The sequence below is a fragment of the Mesoplodon bidens genome (assembly GCF_964165515.1).
Source record: "Mesoplodon bidens genome assembly, chromosome: 2".
Lineage (NCBI taxonomy): Eukaryota > Metazoa > Chordata > Mammalia > Artiodactyla > Ziphiidae > Mesoplodon > Mesoplodon bidens.
The window spans coordinates 179,754,657-179,772,780 of record NC_138177.1 but is presented as its reverse complement, the minus strand read 5'-3'; the positions used below and the strand labels follow the sequence as shown (position 1 = coordinate 179,772,780).

The 18,124-nt window shown below is 50.1% G+C and overlaps 1 protein-coding gene across 6 annotated transcripts in view; it reads left to right on the top strand.

Annotated features, from left to right (window-relative positions):
- Positions 1–1,925: 1,925 nt before the first annotated feature.
- Positions 1,926–18,124, top strand: part of PIK3CD (phosphatidylinositol-4,5-bisphosphate 3-kinase catalytic subunit delta) — a 49,840-nt gene continuing 33,641 nt past the window's right edge. For 3 of the 6 annotated variants that reach the window (XM_081226069.1, XM_081226068.1, XM_081226067.1), the window contains exon 1: positions 1,928–2,041. The gene's annotated coding sequence lies outside the window, so the exon portion shown is untranslated. Of the gene's footprint in view, positions 2,042–18,124 lie in introns of all 6 variants that reach the window. The other 3 variants (XM_081226064.1, XM_081226062.1, XM_081226066.1) reach the window with 2 other exon arrangements.

Here is an 18,124-nt window from a genome sequence, read left to right as displayed (position 1 = left end):
CCTCCTGTCCATCCGAGCTGTTCTCCACCGACCAGCTGCCCCCTTAATACCCAAGATCTCTTTTCCCTTCCATAAAATGGGGCCAAAGTCTTTCCCAGTCAGGAGGTCATGGGAGTAACACGTGTTGACTTCCTTCCAGCCCAAGTGCCACTTTTCTTCTAGGACTGCTATAAATTCTCCACCTTGGCGGGTCCATTTCACTTACAATTCAAAAGGAACTTGAAGTAGCTTCCTCCAAAACACACATGACAACAGTTAAAAATAAAGTGAGAAAGAGAGATCAGAAATCGTAGAGAGGAAAGCAGAAGTCTACCGGGAACTTGAGGGGCCATATTGACTGTACTTGATGCCACAGTTAGCTTGACTTTCCTGGTACCCCAGGCAAAAGACGGGGATAAGTCCTACGGTTTGGTCTCTAAAAGGAAGTGCATTGGGGCTTCAGGAAAGTGAAACTTATTCTTGGACTGGGGCATAAGCAGTGTGACATGGGCAAAGAGTCGAGGATCTGGAAGCAGTTAGACACTGACTGTGTGGCCCCTCAAAAGGATTCAACCTTCCTGAGCCTCAGTTTTTGTATCTGTCAAGTGGGGATGATAAGATTTCTCTTGGGAGGCTATTGTCGAGATCAGAGATAATAGCGTGTGAAGCACATCTGAGCACTTGGCAGGTCTCCCGTCTTGCATATTACAAAGCATGACCTGACTGGCTGTGAGCAAACACGTATTCAACGAAGAGTTCCTTTGGATGATGCAAAAGCGTTCCTGATCTGACTGTTTCTTACAACCAGCTCTGAAAACCAGCAAGCAGTGTTTAAATTACAGCCAGGCAAAAGCAGTGCTAGGACAGATGTTCGGAAACATCCACACCTGCCATCAGATTTTCTCTCTGAAATGTCCATTTCTCTTCCAGCTTTTGACAGTATCGCCCTGGAGTGGTCCTGGCCTGGGGTAGGAGTGAGGCTGTGAGCCTCAGATGTTCTGTTGGGAAGGATGTACACTCCTGGGGACAGACCCAACATTCTCTGCCAAAGAGACCCATGGTCCCTCCGGTTCCTCCACAGGTATCATCCAGTTGAGAGATCAGAGCCTGCATCCTAGATCTTAGAAAACTGGGACCACTTAGCAACCCACTCATCTTGCCCCAATTCTCTCCTCTTTCCTGTCTAGACACAGAACCGCCTGCCCTTCCGTTGCTGTAGCCAGCACTGAGCCCAAGATGGTCCTGAGAGGCCAGGGAATCTCTTGGATAGAAAGAGACCCTCCCCAAGCCTCAGTGTCCTCATCTGTCCAAGGGAACCAAACAGGTGTTTTACCTCCCAGGCTGGGTTGGGGAGGGTCCTTTAAGTCATTTGATTAAGCTATTGACTGGCTCATCCCCCATCACATCCTAGAAGGATCTGAAGCCACTACTGTAATCTGGGGCGGGGCGGGGCGGGGTGGGGGGTCGCGCTGGCCCCCAACCCCCATGCTCTCTACCCATCAAAGCCTGGAGGCCACCGTTTCCCTCCAGGGCTGAGCGGAGTGGGACTTTGAGCTCCAAGCTCCGCCCCACTTATCCTCCCTCCTGCTCAGTTCCCTGCACTTGGCTTTGGGGGCGCTCCTGGCTGCCTCCCGCTTTTCTCCGGCCACTGTTGAAATTCTTTAGTGTGTGAATGTGGAAGGCGTGGGACTCTTATGGGCTCTTAGGACCTTTATTTGGTTGTCTTCTTTTATATATAAATACATATAAACTTGTTTTGAAGAAGGTCAAGGTGCAGCTCCCAGAGGCCCTGGAATGATGCCCCTCCACCCGCAGACGGGGTGGGGACTTGGACGGGAGGGGAGGGCGCAGCGGCAGAAGACGCCGCAGGAGGACCTGTTGTTTTTCCTGTTGCAAGTAAAAAGGAAACAAAGTGGGAAGTGGAGTGTGCGGGCTGTCAGCAGGCGGGGCGCCCCTACCGCGCCCCGCCTCCCTGCCTCGAGGCTCACTCGCGCCCAGCGCCGTCGCTCCCAGCGGCCGCCGGCCCGAGCCGCCCCAGCCCCTGCCAGCCGCGCCGGGACCGGTAAGCGCTCGCCTCTGGCTGCGTCTGGGAGGTGGGGGAGAGGACCGGGACCGGGGACTTCGGGGGACCTCGGGGAGCCACGGGACCGGCTTGCGGACTTCTCCCGGCGCGTACAGCTCGTGCGCTCCGGCTCTGTGCGCCCGCCTGCGTCCGGCGAGCCCGGGACCTGGGCCAAGGCTGTGCGCGGGGTCGGGGCCGCCCCCTGAGCGTCCGCCGAGAGGGGTGCGCACAGCTCCCCTGCGCCTGGACTGCTTGCCCCCCGGAGCGGGACGGGGGAGCTCCCGGGCCCGGCGGCGGGGTACGGGCTGCGCTCCCGGCGGCTTTGCGGCCTCGCGTGCACCCACCGAGGCGCGGGGAGACGGACAGCGCTCAGCCGCGTGCGCTCTGTCCCGGGCGCTGGCGAGCGGCACCCCAGGGCGCCCCGGCCGCGCGGCGGGGTGCAGGCTACTCTCCTTAACGGCGGTGCCGCCCCCCTGCTCCCGTCGAGCGGTGGGGAGAGGGGTGTGCACACGTCCCCGGCGCCCTGGCCCGGCGCGCCCTCCCCAGCTCTGGTGAGCGGGGCCCCGGGCTGGAGAGCGGCCGGCTAGGCCGTTGCCGGGCGCGTGGACGCGCGGCCGGTCCCTCTCCGGCCCACCCCGGCCGGGCTCCGGCCGCGGGCGCCGCTCACCGCGTGTTTACTGCAGCCGCGCGACGGAGATCAGCCCCCGGATCTGCGGCCGAGCCCGGGTTACGGCGGCAAAGCCGCCTTCAGCTTTGCATTTCCGGACTCTTTTTTTCTTTCTTCTTTTAAATACTCTTACCCGTAATTCAGCCTGAATGAGGCTTCTTCTTCTTCTTTTTTTTAAATCGCGTTTCCTGTTTTTATTTAGGCTTTGTCTTCTGCACCCGTTTCTTTGAGATCGAGGAGAGGGGAACAGGGAGAACTTTCTTGGGGACCAGGATGGGGGGCACTGCTTTGCCGTCTGCGCCCTGCTCTGGTGGGGAGTGATAGGAGGCCCCGAAAAGCGCGCTCCCGGAGGGGAAGCGGCTGGGGATGGGATTTCCGGGGTCGGAGTGTGGGGCGGCCTGGGGCGGCCCACGTACCAGGTTCTCGCGCAGCACCCTTGGGATCCCCCCAGTTTGCAGATGGAGCGCTCTGGCGCCCTCGGATGATTGAGCAGCTTTCACTTCGTTCTGGTGTCCCCTGGAAGGAGGGACCTGCGGGGTCTCGAACCCCACCGTACCATCAAATGGGGCTTCTTCCCCCGGGCTCCTGCAGAGCCCCAGTGGACGCCACCCTCAGAAATGTCCTGCACGGTCACGCGTGTGTGCGGGGCGGTTGTGCCTTGGGGCCGGGAGCGGGTTCCTTCCCCAGGAATCTCGGAGGGAAAGGTTCACTGCTCCAAAGGGACTTTGAAACCGAGGACTGATTCCACTGAGCACTTCCCGAAGGGGTGCACACCGCTGGAGTGACTGACAGTGCCTTGGTGTTCTTGTCAAGTGAATGGTACCACAGGGGACTCTTCCCTTCCAAAGAACTGACTGTTTTTACAGATGGTTTTCGGTTAACCATAGGAGCTGAATGATGTCTCCATTTTCTCCTGACCCACACGTTTACAATTAGCTGATCCAGAATCCCGGTTCCTTCAGATGCCAAAGCGTTTAATCATCTGATGGTGTAGCTGCTTGCAGATGAAGGAGAATGTTTGCTAGTAGTTCTCTTGTTGTGGGGACGGGGGACTCCGGGTGTCCTTTCAGAGCCACCTGGATACTCTCCTGTAAAACCCTACTACCGTTACCCACCCGGTTTGATTGATGTGACAAGTGGGGACGAAGATTCTTCCGATTTAGCAGGCCGTCCCCAAACCCAAGGAGACTGCTCTCTCTAGAGCAGAAATTGCCAACCCTTTAGCCTTTCCATGCCCTGCTGTGGCTTGATTGCTTGACTTTGAGATTTTGTCCATCCTGGCTCATGAGAGCACTGCCTAGCACATGCTGAGGTTGATTCTCTTTTGGTGCTTTCACCAAAGTAATGGAAGACAGACACCCTGGAGTGTGGGGATTGGGTAGGAGGATGGGGTGTGCTCTCAAAACCTAGTTGGCAGTTGCCAGCTCTAAAGACAGCCAAGCTTACCTCCTTCTGAGCTCCACTCCCCTCACCTTCTCCACCCATGTTTGGAAACAACGCTGGCCACTCTGCGAATATAGCTGTTTCTGGAATTAGAGCAACTGCCGCAGAGGCCCTCCCGGCCATGCCGATGCCCCTTTCCAGCAGGATAAGCTGCATTTCTGCAGCCTTGGTCCCTGCCCGGGGAGGGCACATAAAGCATATATTTGCATGATGCTGCGGGCTCCATCCTTTCTCTTGCTTTATTACTGTTTAGCAAGTGTTTACCGTGATCCCCCGGGGCGGGGGTGGGGGGTGGGCCAAGGGGCTGTGCTAACAACAAGGCAGGCAGGCAGGGCGGGTACCAGCCCCAGGGGGAGCTTACAGGGCATCGACGATCCACAAATAGAGACCAGCTTCAGACCCGGTTAGCCTTTGTGCCTGGTCAAGGGAAATAGTGGGGGGTGGGGGTGGTGAATGGGGGGATGTGAGGGGTTAGTTCCTGCCTCACCTTGTTTTTCTTCAATTGCACAGTTAAAGGGAGAAGTGAATGTGCAACTTATGAAGCAATTCCCCTTTGGCTGGCTTATTTTTCAAAACCATTTTTGTTTAGAGAGCAGTTTCCTCCCTCCAGCTGCTTCTGTGGGTCTGACCGTGGGGCTTGGGGCCCCATCAAATGTTTCCTTACCGTGGGACCTCAGAAGAGCTCTTTCAGTCACTCTCCAGGGGACCAACACGTTTCCCAGCCAAGCTGTCTAAGGGGCAGGTCCGGAGGGCAGTGCTCTGGGCGGGTCAGGGAGTGTCAGTGCCCTGCTGTCTGGGAGTGAGACGCGTGTGGTAATTAACCACCAGCCAAGGATGGCTGGAGCCTGACTGGTTGAGAGGGAGGAAAACATTCTCGTCTTGGTGCCACTGCCAGCGTTTCATAAATGACAAAGGTTGCAAAACTCCTCTCTCCTTACAGCGAACGCTAAAACTGGATTTTCTATTTGGTTGGTGGAAATCCCCTGCAATCATATCAGAAATGCTGCCAATTTCAAGATGGAAAAAAAAAATTTGAAAGCCCAGGAACCTTCCCTCATCACTCTCTCCTTGCAGACAAACACTGACTTTCTTTGGGTCCTTCCAAAATATGGCCCACTCTCCCCTCCCTTGGGGTCAGCCCGGTCCCTGGGGCCTGAGGTTGGCGCTGCACCAGCTTGGTGTGCAGGAGAACCCTCCACTCCTGCCCCAGACGTGGTGACCTCACCCATTTAGAGAAGGCTCTCAGAGCTTCTCCTAGAAATGGGTGCTTTCCAAGCCCACCTACTTTCTGAGCCGAGAGGGAGAGTGTTGGGAGTGATGGGTGTGGCTGTTTCTAAAGTGGTATTTCAGTTCGCTTCTGTTTCCCTCTCTTTGGGGGAAATTGCAAGCCTCAGAATCCCCAGTTGTAACATTGAAATAGCAATATTACCGCCAGTCTTAAAGATTTCATATATTCATGTGTAAAGTGCCAGGCACACAGTGAAACACATAACGTCTGTAAAGGAGCTGGTGTGTAGAAGGTGATCTGTAAGTGATTTATTATTTTCCCACTATCCCAACGTAGCCACTGCCAATTTGGGTATCTTTTCCTTTTTTTAAATGTGCATTTTAAATTGTGACTAGTAGGCATGTGCTTTTTTATCTTAATTTTTATGTTTCAATTGTGGTAAAATATACATAAAATTTACTATTTTGACGTACATTCACCTTGTTATGAACCGTCACTACCATCCACCTCCAGAATTTTCTTGTCTTGCCAAATTGAAACTCTTTACCCCTTAAACCCTAATTCCCTATAGCCTTTTCCACCCACCCCCTGGCAACCACCATTCAACTTCCTGTCTCTGAATTTGACTACTCTTGGTATCTAAGTGGAATTGCACAGTATTTGTCCTTTTGTGACTGGCTTATTTCACGTAGCATAATGGCCTCTAGATTCATCCACGTTGCACCATGTGTCAGGATCCCCTTCTTTTTTAGGGCTGAATAATATTCCATTGTATGGATGGACCACATTTTGCTCATCCAGTCATCTATCAATGAACACTTGGGTTGCTTCCACTTTGGGGTTATTGTGAATAATGCCACTTTGAACGTGGATATACAGATATCTGTTTGGGTCCTTGCTTTGAATTCTTTTGCATATATAACCAGAAGTGTAATTGCTGGCTCATATGGTAAGGTAATCCTATACTTAATTTTTTGAGGGGCAAAGCATGTGCTTTTGTAACTTGCTTTTTCACTTAACATGGGCACATTAGCATTTTTCCACATTGCTTCATCACCTGGCATCCTTTTATTGGCACTGTAAGTGTCGTAATGCAGGGACACCATCATTTTCTTGGTCATCCTCCATTGTGGGACATTTATGTTGCTTCCAGACACACACACACACACACACACACACCCCACTTTTGAAATACTATAAGGGATATTTTCAGGTATCTGAGTTTTCACAAATTATCACATTAAAGGCATTGACGATTTTTATGGCTCCTGAAGCTAAATGTTTTTCCAAGAAAGATGGGACCAGTTTATCCCAGTGATATACAATAGTTTCATGACACTCTTGCTGGCATTTAAAATAATATTGGAAAAAATGTTTTACTAATAGGCCTAAAAGGTAGTCATTTTTTTTTTTTTTTTTGTGGTACGTGGGCCTCTCACTGTGGTGGCCTCTCCAGTTGCGGAGCACAGGCTCCGGACACGCAGGCTCAGCGGCCATGGCTCACAGGCCCAGCCGCTCCGCGGCATGTGGGATCCTCCCAGACCGGGGCACGAACGTGTGTCCCCTGCATCAGCAGGCGGACTCTCAACCACTGTGCCACCAGGGAAGCCCCAAGGTAGTCATCTTAAATGTGCTTTGTTTTCTTTCTGCTTTTTTGTTTGCTTGTTTGTTTTTGCAATGAGACTAAATAGCTTTCTTTTTGGTTGCTAGCTGCATGTACAGCATGAGGTTTGCTGCAGTGTAATACAGTAGTTAAACCCTGAACTCTGGGATCGGATGGAACTCTGGAATTTAAACTGTTGTTTCTCCACAACCCTGCTGTGTGACCTTGAGTAGATTACTTACCTTCTCTGATCCTCAGTTTCCTCTTCTATAAAGTGAAGCTAAAGGGACCTATTCTTAGGGTTGTGTTAAGGATTAAGTGAGATAAACTATGTAATGAACACCACCTAGCACATAGCTGATACTCAGTAAACACTAGCTGTTTTCGTTATTATCGTTATTTTAATTTAACAAGTCCCCATTCACTCTCACGATTCACCTTGTTTCTGCAAGGAGAGACGGTTTACACTTAAGCCAAAGGGATCCATTTTTCTGCTGTAAAGGTAGCCGATCCTAGGAGGAAGCTGACAGCCCCTCTCTGTGGAAATGGATCCTTTCCGCCGGCTGTCTGGCTGGCTGGCTGCATTTGGGTGTGAGCCTCCCTGGGGCAAATACATGAACCGATGCCAGGTGATGCTTAACCCCGCTGAAAGGCAGGGCTGTGAGGGGCTGCAGGACCCCGTGCCTCCATAGCGTGGAAGTGGGGGTAAAGACTTACAAATGGTGGAGTCCAGAATTCATCTTGGTGACTGTTCTGCGTCCACATCCTGATGCTCCTTCATGCAGTTTGGGAAACTGAGGCAGGTGTTTCAGGTGTGGGACTCTGGGGGCTTTGGCACCAGCTTGGGTTGCTGCCCATGAAGCAGGCTTTTGCAGCCCCTTGGAGTAAAGAGGCCTCCATGCTCCTCTCAAGTGGGCATCAGGTAGCCTCAGGTGAGGGGGGGATGTATGTCCAGCACACAGATTATTTATCCACGCTTAATGCATGCATTTTCCTCTTTGCTTCTGATCTGTGTCTGAGGAGGAAGTTAATAAAACCAGGGTCGTGGTCTCAAATAAACAGCTTCATGAGAAATTTCTTCTAAGGGGAAAAAACACACAAAAACCCCTAACTTTCCCCTTTATCTGCCCCTCTCAAAAACCTCCATTAAAAAACACTTCTCATGTTCAGGGCCAATGAATAGGTGAGCAAAACCACACCTCCTGTTTCTGATGGCTCTTGGGTCCAAAAGCCGACTCACTGGGTCATGAATCTTTTTTCCCTATTGTGTGGTGTGACGAATATTTGAATACTACAGGTCATCTACTGTCATTGGGAAACCAGTGATGAAGCGTGGTCTATTTTTAAATTAAGTGCAGCAGCACATCTAATATGTGGCAGCTTCGTAAGATGTGTGTGGCTTTATATTTCCAGCGGGAAGCACAGTGGGAGGCACAGTGTTTTGAGAATGGGTAGAAAGGAAGCCTTATGTTCGTGTCTAAAGCAAGAACTTTGGGACTTCCCTGGCGGTCCAGTGGTTAAGACTCGGTGCTTCCACTGCAGGGGGCACCGGTTCGATCCCTGGTCAGGGAACTAAGGTCCCACGTGCCACTCAGCCAATTAAAAAAAAAAAAAAAAGAGCCGAGCTTTAAAATTGGACAGAAGTTCAGATCTTGGCTTTGTCCCCTAACATGTCGTGACCTGGACGAGTTGCTTAACCTCTCTGAGCCTCCAGGTTTTCACCTGAAAATTGGGATAACAGTAGCTCTTTTACTGGATTGTTGTGAGGATTAGAAATACGGAAAAACCTGTAGTTGGTAATGGGCATCCAAAAGTTGCTGTTTTTGCCAGTGGATGAATGAATCTTTGCAGCCCATGCTGTAGGAGTGAATGGATTTTAAATGACAGGTATCTTTGTCCTAAGTCATTGAGCTTTGCTTGCATGCTAAGGTTTATTCAACCACTGTCTTATGTGACCCTCCCATGAATGATCTTTTTGGAATGCACAGGGTGTGTATTAATAAATACCACCATTTTACAGATAAAGGTTGGAATCGCTTTGTCCTTTGTTATCAGCCTGCTCCTCTCAGATGTGCCAAAACCAGAAGGTTTAGTTTTTTCAGCTTTTTCTAACCCTTCAAGGTCTGAAGGAGCTTGGAGGACAGGGGCTGAGGAGAGTGGAGGTGAGGTCTTCTAGTGAGGTCTGCCATCAAGTGGCCTTGGCCTGGGCAGTGGGCTCTGGCTTGGCCCTGTCACCTGCAAGCTGCAGCAGCGAGACGGGGATGCCCAAGTGGGCAAGCTGCTCTGGAGACAGCTGTCCCAGAAGCCCTTGTGCTGCAGGTTTGTGGGAAAGTGGTTGGGAGATGGCTGGGCAGCTGGCAGTGACCTTGACCCTCACGGACTGTGCTTCTCCAACTTTCCCACCCGCTCTTCCTGCCAGAGGAGATGGGATTCCGACCCTAGCCTGCAGCAACCCACCCCAACCGTGACCTTGCTTTGAAGCTTCAAGTTTTATTTTTAACACTAACATTAATTTTACATTCTATTCCATGATAATCCATGTTTGTTTTGCTATGAGGACTATTCCTCCCTTACTTGAGTCAGATGGATGCTCTGGGAAGATGTTTATGTTTTCCCTGTGGCTTCCGCTACTCCCAGCCCAGTGCCTTCAACTATAGCTTGAAAAACATAGATTAAGGCAAAATAGCGATTAGATTAGACGCAACTGTGACAAGAAATGTCTAGCTTCATAAAAGCCCTTTTATCCTCTGTGATTCATTGGTTGAGTAACTGAAACTTTGGTTTACGTAGCTAATTAACATGCTATACCTCGCATCTAAGCATTTTATTTTAACTTAAAACATCGATGTACGTTGATGTACTGATGTAAGGCCAAGAGCTTTTGTTTGATCGGTTCATCATTCTTACGTAAGGCGTATCGACCTTGTCAATTTTTATTCTTCTCCCCTATCTCTCTTTTTTAAAATATTTATTTATTTATTTGTCTGCACTGGGTCTTCGTTGTGGCACACGGGATCTAGTTCCCTGAGCAGGGATCGAACCTGGGCCCCCTGTATTGGGAGTGTGGAGTCTTAACCACTGGACCACCAGGGAAGTCCCTTTCCGCTATCTTTTACAGTTTCTTTGCTCAGTCTCGTTCAACGGAAACTTTTGTTTCAGTGACTTGTCTTTATTATTTCTAAAGCAGTCAGTTCCGTCTTCATGGAAACAGCTCTTTCTTTTTTCACACCCGGATTTCTTCCACTTATCCACTTACCACGTTGTGTCATTACAAAGGTGAACAGCTGGTGTGGGTGTATCTGGGCACAATCACAGCCAGCTCTTGCAGAGACCAGGACCTGGCAGCCTGGCACCCCGCGTGGTCAGCATGAGTGGTCAGGATGTCTTCAAGAGCAAATGCAGGGCTTCCCTGATGGCGCAGTGGTTGGGAGTCTGCCTGCCGTTTCAGGGGACACGGGTTTGTGCCCCGGTCCGGGAAGATCCCACATGCCGCAGAGCGGCTGGGCCCATGAGCCATGGCTGCTGAGCCTGCGCGTCCGGAGTCTGTGCTCCACAACGGGAGAGGCCACAACACTGAGAGGCCCGCGTACCGCCAAAAAAAAAAAAGAGCAAATGCAGAGCACGGTTCCCCCATTTCTGCTAGGGAGAGGTCAGGTAAGACGTCGGAATCACAGAGCCTGGGCGAGAGGCGGGGTTTGACTCAGAACTCCCATCTCAACGACACCAGCCCCTCTGAGATGAGCACAACAAGCTCTAGAAGGGAGGCCTTTCACACCAGTTTCTTTTTCTGCAGATCCAATCAGCAGCATTTGTACTAATGAGCCTTGCTATTGGCCAGCTCTGAATTGCCACCTTCATTGCTCTAACTTGCTCTGTCTTCGTCTCATAAGAATAACAACACAGACACTTCTGTAGCCCCCCCACTCTGCTAGGCAGTGTTCTGGGCACTTTGAAAATACTAATTTATTCTTTTAAGCACTATTGCGATCTCTGTTTTACAGAAGGGGGAACTGAGGCACAGAAAGGTTTAGTAACTTCCGTAGGTATGACTCAGGAAGTGCTTAGGTATTACCTAGGCACTTCCTGGGTATTGCCCGAGGAAGTGGCAGGGCCTGTTCCTAACCCCTGTCCTGTACTGTCTCCAAATGTGGCCACCTATTTCCCAGGAGGAAGCATTTATTTGGGGCAGGGGAATCTGGGTCCCAGGTGGGAGGAGGGCTGAGGCCTCTGGGAGTCCCCTGGCTGTGCAGAGGGGCTGGGGTCCAGGCAGCCTTTCTTTTCTTGCTGGTCCTTTGTCTCTGGTGGAGTGTCTTCCTGGGATCTGTTCCTCTACAGAGAAGTGCCAGGAGGATGCAGCTTCCGGTACCCAGCGTGGCCCCAGCCTGCCCAGGTGGTGCCCATTCTCCCCCTCTGTCCAGAGGAAGCAGGGCCTGGCCTCTGAAATCTCAACTGCTTCCTTTCCCAACTCTTGAACCTTTTTTTTTTTTTTTTTTTGCGGTACGCGGGCCTCTCACTGCTGTGGCCCCTCCCGTTGCGGAGCACAGGCTCCGGACGTGCAGGCTCAGCGGCCATGGCTCACGGGCCCAGCCGCTCCGCGGCATGTGGGATCCTCCCGGACCGGGGCACGAACCCGTGTCCCCTGAATCGGCAGGCGGACTCTCAACCACTGCGCCACCAGGGAAGCCCTCTTGAACCTTTTGTGGGAAGTCCACCTAAGGGTCCTCAAGCTAATGGGTGACACAATCAGAGCATCGGTACTCAGGTGTCTTCTTGACCAGTGGCCCCAGTCTGGTTCCTTTGCCCTGACCCAGGAAAGGCAGTGTGGTACACTGGTAAGAGCAGGGCTCTGGAGTCAACCTGGTTCAGATCTGCCTCTCCCATCACTAGCTGTGCAGCGTAACCTCCCTGAGCCTCACCCTCATCCTTTGTGAAACAGAGGGCCTGCCTTCAGGGCTACTTGTGATCATTAAATTCGAAAATGGACCTAAGGCACCTAAAATGTGCCTTATCGTGGTAGGTGCTCAGTGATGGGAGCTGCTTGCTGTAGCCCCAAAGACGGGCCTGATAACTGATGAAGAGGCTGTTGTTCTGAACTTATCCCAGAGGCTCCCAGGGCAGGAGCAGCCTGGAGACCTGGGAGTGGAAGGAGGAGGCATGGGGGCACCTGCCAAGGAGAGATGGACCAGGCGATGGCTGATGGAATGAGATGTTCAGAGTTCTCTGTCATCCCCAAGGCCTACAGGTTGTCTGCAGATCTAGGGTTTCATGACAACAGGAGAGAAGGACACGTAAGCCCATGGCTGGGTGGAGAAGGAGGCTGGGGGCTGAGCCTGGGGAGGGGGTACCCAGGAGAATGGAGTAAACTGCCAAGTAGCTGGCACCCTTATGAGGGGCACCCAACTCCATTGCCATCCTGAATGTGTGTGTGGGGTGTGTGTGTGTGACTTGTTTGGGATCAGGAGAGAAGAGAGGAAGTTGAGTTTGTAGCTTTAAAAGATATTAATTTCTTGGGGGTCTTGAGATTGGGGGGTCTACATCTTCCAGGTATCATAGGTTGTGATTTTCCTAGATTATGCATGCACATGTTTTTAATATATGTGCTCTATGTTTTATAAGTGTGTGTGTATATACTATATAGATTTAATTGTACAGAATCAGTACAAGCTAGTTATGAAAAGTTTGTTAAAAATACAGATTTGCCAAAGGAAGAAAAAAAAATCTATCATCCACCTGCCCTAGAAATCCACCACTCAATCGTTTCTAACCTTTTTCAGATTTTAAATCCTTTTGAAAATCTGCTGGGACTTCCCTGGTGGTCCAGTGGCTAAGGCTCCGTGCTCCCAATGCAGGGGGCCCGGGTTCGATCCCTGGTCAGGGAACTAGATCTCTCATGCTGCAACTAAAGAGTTCACATGTCGCAACTAAAGATCCCACGTGCCGCAACTTAAAAAAGAAAAGAAAAGAAAGGAAAATCCACTGAAAAATCTCAGACCTTCTCCCCAGAAAATGTTCCTAGGAGAACATTTGTGTGTATACTTTCATTAGGTTCCCCGGGCCCCCAGGCTCACCCTAGACTCTGGGAGGGTGCAGTGAAGAGCTGTTTAGGTCCGACCACTGGCTTCTTCACATTGTGAGACTCTGACTCCGAAACCAACCTCAGAGGCCAGAGAGAGACGGAAGATTCTGACCACCCCAAGGCCTCTGTGAGACACACTTGTTCAAAGTCTGCTTTGAAGCTGTTTCTGTTTCCAGTCTTGACCACCTCTTAGATACGATGTACAAGTGTGCTCTGTGTCATTTAAGTCCTTTTCTTTGCCCTAAATTCACTGCTCCTTTTGGGGGCTTTCAGCCAGGACCGGCTTTCCTGCATCATTGGGTGACTCCCCTGTAGGATCGGTTCATTTGCGGAGCCTGCCTGTCCTTTGGGACAGTTGCAGCTTGTGGGTTTGTGGCCCACCCCGCTTCTGCGTGAAGGGCCTTGGCTTGGGCAGGTGGAAAAGCCAGCCCAGGAGAGCTGGGTGTCGACCATGGGTGGGTGGAATGGTCTCTGGGGGATGGGAAGTCAGGGACATGTCCAGGCTTTGCATGTTGGGCTCCAGGCGGCTTGAGACCCCGTATGATGAGCACACAGACCCCCTTTCACTGAGTGGGTGGGCTGGTGTAGACCACCCCACCCCATGGTGCCTGAGGCATTGGTTAGCCTCCCTGAGACCTTAGCATGTTCTCTGCTCCAGGCATTGGGGGGGCCCCTCAGCTTTTGAGAATCCCAAGGCTTTTCCTAGTCCTGTGGGGAACCAGCCTCCCTTGGTGCCACTTCCCATTTTGGACAGTGACCTCACCTGGTTTCCTCTCACCCTTTTTTTTTTTTTTAATTATTTATTATTTATTTATTTATTTATGGCTGGTCTTCGTTGCTGCGCGCAGGCTTTCTCTGGTTGCGGCGAGTGGGGGCTACTCTTCCTTGCGGTGCACGGGCTTCTCATTGCAGTGGCTTCTCTTGTTGCGGAGCACGGGCTCTAGGCACGGGGGCTTCAGTAGTTGTAGCACACAGGCTTCAGTAGTTGTGGCTCGTGGGCTCTAGAACGCAGGCTCAGTAGTTGTGGTGCACGGGCTTAGTTGCTCTGCGGCATGTGGGATCTTCCTGGACCAGGGCTCGAACCCGTGTCCCCTCCGTTGGCAGGCAGATTCTTAACCACTGCACCACCAAGGAAGCCCTTCTCTCCCCTTTTTCTAATACAACAAGCTTTATTGAGATATAATTCACATGCCATAAAATTCATTTAAGGTACACAACTCAGTGGTTTCTTAATATACCCACAGAATTGTGCAACCATCACCATAATCTATTTTAGAACATGTTCCTCACTCAAAAAAGAAACCTTGTACTCACTAGCAGTCACTCCCCAGTTCTCCCCAACCCCCCCCGCCCTAGGCAACCACTGGTCTACTTTCTGTTTCTATGGACTTGCCTGTTCTGGACATTTCATACACATGGAATCATACAGGATGTGGTCTTCTGTGGCTGGCTTCTTTCACTCGGCCTGTTGCTGATTCTTTAGGAACATGTCTGACTCATAATTACAGTGGAGGAGTTGTTTGTACTGACTGTTTATTCAGTCACAGGTATCGGATGGAACCTCTGCTATACTAAGCCTGGAGCAGGTGCTGGGCCACACAGCAAGGAACACGGCAGCCATTAGTGTATTAGTTATCTCTTGCTATGTAACAAGTTATCACAAAACTTAGCTTAAGCAACAAACACTTACCATCTCGGTTTCTTTGGGTCAGAATCTGGGAGCAGCTGGGGCTGCAGGTGTATGTGGCTGGAGGTACCTGCCAAGGTTTTGATGTGTCAGTTCCTTGCCATGTGGGCTTCTTCCTAGGGCAGCTTGAGTGTCCTTACAACATGGCTGCTGGCTTAGCCCAGAGTTAAAGATGAGAGAAAGAGAAAAGAGAAAAAAAATAGATGAGAGAAAGAGACAAAGATTGCCCAAGACCGAAGCCCTATGGTCTTTTATAAGCTAATCTAGAAGGTGACATGGCATCACTCTGCCATATTCTTTTGGTCACAACCCTGCTATAATGTGGCGGCGGGGGGGTAGCTGCACAAAGGTGTGACTACCAGGAAGGGCAAGTACCTGGATGTAGTTTCATATAGAGAATGGTCCTTATGAGATCCAGGACCCAGCGGGCTCATTCATGAAGGGCTTACATTGCTGCCTCTGAATGAGCTTTGGGTCAGCTCTGAGTTCTCTGGGCTCCATGCTCTATTGAGGCGTCTTCCCTCTCCCCCCTACTCTGTATTTGTAATTAGGGAGATTGACATGTAATTATATATAGACTTGAACTTGGTTCTACCAGATTTACCCACTTCTGTTAGAATAATTTTTACAGATTCTTTCTCCAGGTATTTGTGAATTCTGTTTGCATTTCTGTCAAATGGGTGAGCCAGTTTTTGAATTTCCTTTCATTCCCGTCATCAAGAAGGGTATTGACTAGAACAGGCCCAGGACTCATCCTGGTGGTTTTGACCACTTCCCACCAGGGCACTGGGTCACGTCATCTAACAGAGTCTCTGGAGGCCCCTCCTTTTCCAAGTGGTCCATAAGATTGTCTTGAGGGGCAGGAACGGGTCATGATGAAATGGGCATATATCATGCATAAAAAAATCGACCCTTGTGCCCTATAGGAGGTGGACGATTCATTGTTAGAAGCAGTTTTAGCTGTTGGTAGGTGTGGGTTCTGATCCCTGCTCTGCCACTTATTGTGTAACGTTGGGTACGTCTTCGGCCTCAGTTTCTTTAAGGAGATGATAATACCTACTTTGTGGGGTTGTTTTGACGATTTGATGAGATAAAGTCCCAGGTATGTACTGCTGTGCAAACCACACCAAACTTCGAGATATAAAGTAACAAGTGTTTTTATTATGGGCATGGATTCCGTGGGCCAGGAACTCAGACAGGGCTGGACAGGACAGCTTGGCTGTGTCCTGTGATGTCTGGAGTCAGCAGGGAAGACTCTCAAAGGGCTGCGGATTACTTGAACATCGGGTTGGGGGGCTGCTGGAATCACCTGGAAGTTTCTTCACTTGTCTAGTTGCCTGGGCAGGGATGACTCAAAGGCTGGGCTCAGATGGGACTGTCAACCTGAGTGCTTACACTGGCTTCTCTTTCTGGCTTGGGCTTCCTCACAGCATGGCGGCTCTGGGTCACACTTTCTTGATGCCAGAACTCCAATAACAAGCATTGGTGCTTGGTTCCAAACCAAAGTGGAAGCTGTATGACCTTTTATGACCTAAACTCTCAAGCCACTTAGCACCACTCCTGCTATACTCTCTTAGTCAAGGAAGTCAGAAACCCACCCAGATTTAAGGGGAGGAGACATAGATGCCTTTTCTATGAGAATTGGCCACCATGTTTTAAAGCCTTCATGATAAATGTAAAAACATTTAGCATGATGACTGCCATGTTGTATGGGCCAGAACATGTTAGCTGCTGTTCCCTCTGCTGCTGCCCACTTTTTTTTTTCCACATCTTTATTGGAGTATAAATGCTTTACAGTGTTGTGTTAGTTTCTGCTGTACAACAAAGTGAATCAGCTATATGTATTCATATATCCCCATATCCCCTCCGTCTTGAGCCTCCCTCCCACCCTCCCTATCCCACCCCTCTAGGTGGTCACAAAGCTGATCTCCCTGTGCTATGCAGCAGCTTCCCACTAGCTATCTATTTTACATTTGGTAGTGTATATATGTCCATGCCACTCTCTCACTTCATCCCAGCTTCCCCTCCCGCCCCGCCCCGTGTCCTCAAGTCCATTCTCTACGTCTGCGTCTTTATTCCTGCCCTGCCACTAGGTGCTGTCCACTTTGGTATCTCCCAGGTACTGACTGCTGTGGATCTGATTGTGTGACTTACGTAAGCCCCCTGCCCCCCGTCTTAACTAAATGATCTTTAAGCTGCAGCTCAGTAAATATGTTTAGTCTAATATTTCCAGATTCATTCTTTTTACCTTCTTCAAGTTTGGACCCAACTTTTAAAAATTTCCTAGCCCTTAGTTGAATTTCCTTACCCTCAACGGCTTCTCAAACACATCTAGAGGTTTTCACAAGGAGATTCTAGAAGGTCAGTTCCCTGAGTCCCCCGGGGTATCTTTCGTGAGCTTTGATGTGTGATTCACACAGTCCCCTGATGTTCCAGGCACCCTTTTTATCCCCTTACTCTAATTTTCTCAGAATAAAAATTCACAATTGACCTTTTCCAGAAACAGAGGAATAGCTTTTCTTCTCTAAAATGTATAAAAATGTCTAAGACCTCATGTCCTCCCACAAGGATCACATGCTAGAATTGGAAACCTAAGACTCACAGGAAACCGTGGTGGAATGCAGGATATAACCAGGTGCCCCACCGCGAGGCCGGGCTGGAAGCCCCCTACCTGTGCTGTCCCATTGCTCCTTACCTCTACTGGCCAAGTCTGGTGGCTCCTCTTTTACAGGGGAGGATATGGCTCTGGAGAGATTAGGACAGTCATCCAAAGGCAGATCTAACTCCAGGGCTGGTGCTCCTACCTTTCTTGGGGAGATTCCCTGCAACCACGCACGGTTTTGGGTTGACATGTTGCATTGCAGACATGAGCATCACTTTTTAAATCTGTGCCTCCCCTCCCCCACCCCCAGATCACAAACTCTGGAAGCCTCAGTTCAGACAGACTTTTTTGGTCTAAGCTTGGGGAATTAGCAAAAGAAAGAAGGAAGCTCCAGATTCTAATTAACTTTGCTTTTTAACTACACTTTTTGAGTTACCTGGGGGTGAGAGTCTCAAAGATAATGAAAATATGTAAAGATGACAGGCACGCAGGAGCCAGACACTCCTGTAATTAGGTTCCCTCACCCTTGGGCCTTGAGAGTAAAAAGATCAAGGGAACAAAAGGACAGGGGAATTATGTGAATAACGGTGGTAACTATCTTCCGCCTTTGAGGAGGATTATTTTTCAGAGTCTTCCTGTTTTTCCCAATAGAACTTAAAACAAACATTTAACTGTTTTTTGGTTTTTTGGTTGTTGTTAGTTTCATCTTTTTTTTTTTTCAACTGTAGCCTTTTTAGTCTTGTCCCTACTCAGCTTTCTTATCTGACCACACCTAAA